Below are 6,053 nucleotides of genomic sequence, written 5' to 3'. Positions count from 1 at the left end.
AAAAAGTGAATCAAGCCTGCTGTCGCCTGTCTCTGCCCCTACCGGGAGTATTTAGATGACAGAGGTTTGGACTTCTCCACAGAAGTCCTTCTGGATATTTTTTCTTTTGTTTCCCTTGCCTTTGGAGATGTGTCTTGAGAGAAGTTGCTGTGGCTGATGTTGAAGAGGTTACTGCCAACATGGATGGGACTGGAGATTATGCTGAGTGAAATAAGTCAAGAAGAGAAAGTCAGTTATCAGATGGTTTCACTTATTTGTGCAACGTAAGGAATAGCATGGAGAACATCAGGAGAAGGAGGGGGGTGGAATGAGAAATCAGAGTGGGAGACAAAGCATGAGAGGCTATGGACTCCGGGAAACAAACTGAGGGTTTTAGAGGTGGGGTGGAGGGATGGGTGAGCCTGGTGATGGGTATTAAGGAGGGCCCAGATTGCATGGAGCCCTGGGTGTTATTCGCAAACAATGAATCATGGAATACTACATCAAAAACTAATGACGTACTGTATGGGGACTAAGAAAAAAAAAGTCCCGGGGTGCCTGGGTGGCTCAGTGGGTTAAAACCTCTGCCTTGGCCTCAGGTCATGATCCCAGTGTCCTGGGATCCAGCGCCATGTTGGGCTCTCTGCTCTGCAGGGAGTCTGCTTCCCCCTCTCTCTCTGCCTGCCTCTCTGCCTACTTGTGATCTCTGTCAAATAAATAAATAATTTTTTTAAAAAAAAGTCCTTCTGGATAGTGAATTGAGGAAAGTGGACACTTAGTGACTAGTCTATGTCATTCACTCTCATTTCTTCACACTAAGTACTCGGTGTTGAGGTATTACCATAGGAAGACCGCTTTCTTCTCATTTCTGTTTGATCCTAGCGGTTTGAAGATAAAGATGGGACAGATAAAGCTGGGAAATGGAATGCTGAAAGGCAGGAGGAAATGACTGTGGTTGATGATAAACGCAGCTTTCCCACTTAGCCCTCACCCTGCCGTCTCCTTCAGCTCTCAGGACAGACGGCTTTTCGGCCATGCTGACTGCACAGTGCCTGGAAGATATCCAGTACCGCACAGGGAACGCGGATCCACAGGGAGCCCCTGGTTGATGAGGGAGCAGAAGGCTCGCTGAGGACAAGGCAGAAGCTGACCCCCTGCAACCTCCCCACACCCCCCAACTCCAGGGTAGGACATGGGTGACATTCTTCCTGTCTTAATGTTAGTACCTTGCTAGAGGGGAATACCAGCCTTAACCTGACCATGGCAAGGCCTTAGGTATCTCCTAGGTCCTCTTTAGCATATGAAAAATTCTTTTGAAGCCTCCCTTTTCTTTACATTCCCCAATCTGCCACCCCTCACAACCCCAGGGGCAGCAACTCTTTCTGCCCATTTGTTCTGTCCCGGTGGTTTAATAGAACCACATTTTTGCACCAGGGAGGTCTTAAGAATTCTTTCTTGGCCATCTGCTCTGGCCCTCACTTATATTCTAAAACTTCATCATAGTCAACTTCTCAGTGATTCTGTTATTCTCCTCACTAATGTATTCCTTATTGCTTTAGGGAAAGGATCTCAGATGATTTCCGGTCTCGGATGATGAATCCATTCCAACATGGCCCCAGAATCCCTGAGATTCTCACCCTTTCCTCTTTACTTTGCAAGTGGTTGCAGCATCTGCATTCCACTGACTGTGAGTGCCACCATGTCCGAGCCCAGCAATGGTCCCCGCGGCATAGGAGCCCTTGTTCCGGGTGTTCTGTCTCCTGACTCACAGGAGTGAGAGTCCTCCCATATCAACCAGTTTTACCCCGTCTAGCCTAATATTTCATGATTTCTTTGTCCAGCCATTTATATTCCTTCATTGACTAGTGAAATGTATTAGCTAAATGCTGCTCCCCTTTGAATGAATCAGGTAAATATTCCTGTAGCCAGGACTGTTGTTTCATGCTGGGGCTGTGCTGACATCTGTTCCAAGTTACTGGTCTAGAGAAAATGAGCGAAGCAGGCATTTTGAGGAAGGCACTGCTGTCTCCAGCTCTCAGAGAAGATCTTATCAGTTGTCTCGTGCTGCGTAACAAACCACCCCCAAACTTAGTGTTTAGGCAACAACCACCACCTTTTACTTAGTTTACATTTCTTTGGGTTAACATTTCAGATTTGGCTCAGCTGGCTCCCGGGTTTTTGGTAGGCTTACTCCTGCTCTGTGGTCAGCGGCCATCAATTGGGTGAGGCGACAACTTCAGGAAATGGGTGGCTTGTTCTAGTGAATGAATCTCTGATACCAGAACCTTAGCCTCCAGCTTTCAAAAGATACCAGGGATGTGTCTCAGCACTCAGTGGCTCTGGACCACCTCCTCCTTGAATGGTGCCTGCAACTGCAATTCTCTACTCCTACCCGTGCCTTCTGGTGATGCCAACTAGGGTTACAACAGGGGCAGCAAATCCCTGACTTTTCCTGCTGCCTGAAGTCTAGCCAGATGCTGATTTCATCACCCTTCTTGCTTTCTAGTGTTTGAAGATCAAGTGAACCATAAGCATGCACTGACCAGTTAGTTAATGGCCAAGGACCATTTTAGGTGGCAGTACCCAGTCTGTGTACATTGTAAAAACTGACTACATCAGGAAATGATTGGACGCCCCAAGATCAGGAACATAACATCCCCATGTCAACACATCTACAGACCAGTAACTTCTCATTTCCTGTCTTGACATAAATTTGTGCTTTTCTGTATTCTTTTCCTCCTGCCTTGAAAAACTTCTCTTTTCTGTTTTGCAATAACATATCCATACTTCAAAACCCATCACAAATGTTACCCCCTCAGTGAAGTCCTCCTGGATAGATGAATCCAGGAGGACTTAAAACACAAATTACATATGATTTGTGTTTTAAGCAGAACTTGAAGATTGCAGCATACGTGTTAAAGACAGGCTACGCACTTTACATGTGTTATCTTTTTGATTTCTCACAACAGCCTTAGATGGTAGTTACTATAAATATTCACTTGTTTATATTTGGAAAAGGGGCATTGGTGCCTAGCTAGAAGTCATTCAGGAAGTGAATACTGAAACTGATACAAAAACTGGGTATTTGTGATTCCAGTGTAAGCCTTAGTTTCGCTTAAAAAATTATTGAAAAAATCTGAGTTGGTCAGTGAGTGAGATTTCAGTGTCATAATTATGCAGGGAAGAAATTGATGGAGCGTACTGAAGTTTCCAAAGTTTCTCCTGTGGGTTATTGAAAAATCCTCTGCAGGTTGTTAGGATAGACCCCCCCCCATGGGGGATGCAGTAATGAAATCGATATATTTAAAAATGTATCTGAACATAGGTTGCTGGCATTGTACTGACTGAAGAATGATGGCCTCATAAAAGAAACCTGGTGAGAACCCAACATAATGTTGTCCAAGGACCATTCTCTCTGATCATGTGGCTTGATTCCTAAGTCATTTCAGAATAGCCAACCACAGATTTATGCTCAAGCAGAGGGCCTGCTTTCTTGGGGAAGTCTGAGAATCTCTGAGGCTGTTTATACTTCTGTCCTAGGTTCTGATTTGCCTTGCCCCATCCTCAAGTCATTTGGTAGTATTGAGAGAGAAGTTGCTGAGTAGAAATGTGCATGTGAACACTGTGACAGAAGCAAGAAAAGAAAACAAACTAGTAATTGAGAGAAATTTGTGATTTCATATCCATTTAGGCATAGGGTAACCATTAAGGGTGTGCATTTTAGAACCAGATACCTGGGTTCAAATTCTGGCTCTGCCACTCAATACCTGTGTTACTTCCTGTAAGTAATTTAACTTTTTTTGAGTCATTGTTTTCTCTTCTGTACAATGCAAATATTTACCTCAAAGAAATATGTTGAACATTGCTAAAGAAAATGAAGATCTAAAATGCCTAGAAGGAGAAAATTTGCATATTTTCCTCTTGATTCTTCCAGGAACACTGCATGATAGAGAATGTATTTTTAAATTTTTTAATTGTAGTATAGTTGACATGATAGAGAATATTTTATTACCTTCTTTTATGAATAGGGAAATTATGGCTCACTGAGGTTACTTAATTTGGTGTAGGCTGGAAAGCTGGCAAGAAGCAGATGCAGGATTTGGATAGGCACCAAGATAACTCTATTAGTTGATATCCCGTGAATTCCTGGGATGATGTCCTTGGTCCCATGGAGATCACAGTGCCCTTCCACTCAAGAGTCTCCCCAAGGCACTCTTCATGTCTTTGTTTCTCAGGCTATAGATGAACGATCAGCATGGGAGTCACCACAGCATACATCACTGCTGCAATCCTGTCCCTGCTGGCTGAATCAGCAGAGAAGGGAATGAAGTAGACCCCAATAGCAGACACATAGAACAAGCAAACAGCTGAGACATGGGAGCTGCAGATGGAGAAGGCCTTCCACTTCCCACTCGTTGATGGGACTCTCACAATGGCAGCCATGATGCGGACTAGGAAATGATAATTAGCAAGGGGATCAAGATAGTTAAGGCTCCTCCCCAGTATATCAGCACACACTGGTTGACATAAGTATTGGAACAAGAGAGCTTCAACAGGGGGAGAAGCTCACAAAAGAAGTGGGGGATAATGTTGTCAGTGCAGAAGGATAACTGAGCCTGGAGAATGGTGTGGGTCAGAAAGTATGACTCAGTGAGTATTAGGGGCATGACCAACAGCAGAGTACAGCTTCTGGGAGTCATGAGCAAGGTATAGTGAAGGGGGTGGCAGATAGCCACAAGCCGGTCATATGCCATCACTGCCAGGAGGAAAACATCTAGACCAATGAACCATAGGAAAAAGTAGATCTGAGACAGGCATCCACTCTAAGTGATGATTTTCCTATCAGCCTGGATGTTCGCCAGCATCCTGGGGACTGTGGTAGATGCTAAACACAAGTCAGTGAGGGAGAAGTTTGCCAGGAAGAAGTACATGAGGGTGTGGAGGTGTGAATCAGAGACAATGGCCAGGATGATGACAATGTTCCCCAACACAGTGACCAGGTACATGCTCAGGAAGATGCTGAAGAGGAGGGGTTGCTGTTCCTGCTGCTCAGACAGGCCCAGGAGGAAGAATTCAGAGACACTCCTTGTGTGGTTTCCTGGTTTCATGTCGCGGGTGTAACTAAGGAACAAAATGGAAGATGACACTTCAAAAACGTTTCCAGCCCTGGTGTTGTCTAGATGGAAACAAAGACATAAAATAAAGATGGATTGTCTCCTTGACATCTGAAAGAACGCTATGAGGTAGTCATTGTTATGCCGGTATTATTGATGAAAGAACTGAGTCGCCTAGAAAGTGGCGGAGGTAAAGTTTACATCTGGCAATTCTGACTTTAGAGTCATCATAACCTCTTTATCGATCTGCCTCTGATCAGGCACCCAGAACTAATTCATTCATTCATTCCACATTCAACCAGTACTTACTGTGTGTCAGTCTCTGCTCTCAAGGACCAGAGACAATGGTAACAAATACAGCAGGGCCCCTGCCCTCATGTAGATAGTATTCTAGCTGGAGGAGCTGGGTAACAAACACTTAACTAAACAAGAATGGGTTACTCAACTGAAAACAAAATATAGCAGTGACTAGCAGATTACTTTAAATGTTGTCAGCAAAGGACTATGGAGGAATGGAGAGGATGGGGTCAGCCAAGTAAAGAATTTTGTCGAAGAGTGTTTCAGTTGCAAGGATCCATAAGTGCAAACATAGGAAGGAGCACATACATTTGGAGACGCAGGAGGAAGGGAAGTGGGGTCAAGTGTGGTGGGTATAGGACAGGAGCGGCAGACAGGTGGGTGAGGAGGCGGGCAGGTTAGAGAAGGGCATGAAGTGCAGATTCTCAGAACCATCAGAGAGCCCTGGGGGTGGGGGCTGCTTAAGCAGCAGGCAGCCATGATCTGACCTCAGGTATGGAAAGAGCATCCTGGAGAAGTGCTGTAGGGAGCAGAAAACAGACAGGATAATAAGAAAGCACATGTGGGGCCCAGCAGCTGGGGAGACAGAGTGAAGTGGATGGATTTGGGCTTGGTTTCAGAGAGTTTGGGGACCTTGCCCAAGGAACCACAAGTGGTGGATCT

The 6,053-nt window shown here is 45.1% G+C and overlaps 1 pseudogene; it reads right to left on the bottom strand.

Annotated features, from left to right (window-relative positions):
- Positions 1–4,154: 4,154 nt before the first annotated feature.
- On the bottom strand, positions 4,155–5,087 carry LOC111146376 (annotated as a pseudogene).
- Between the last annotated feature and the right edge of the window lie 966 nt (positions 5,088–6,053).

This window comes from Enhydra lutris, unplaced genomic scaffold (genome assembly GCF_002288905.1).
Source record: "Enhydra lutris kenyoni isolate GAN:26980312 unplaced genomic scaffold, ASM228890v2 scaffoldscaffold13, whole genome shotgun sequence".
Classification (NCBI taxonomy): domain Eukaryota; kingdom Metazoa; phylum Chordata; class Mammalia; order Carnivora; family Mustelidae; genus Enhydra; species Enhydra lutris.
Note: the sequence above shows the minus strand (reverse complement) of the source record. Positions and strands in the feature narration are given on the sequence as shown.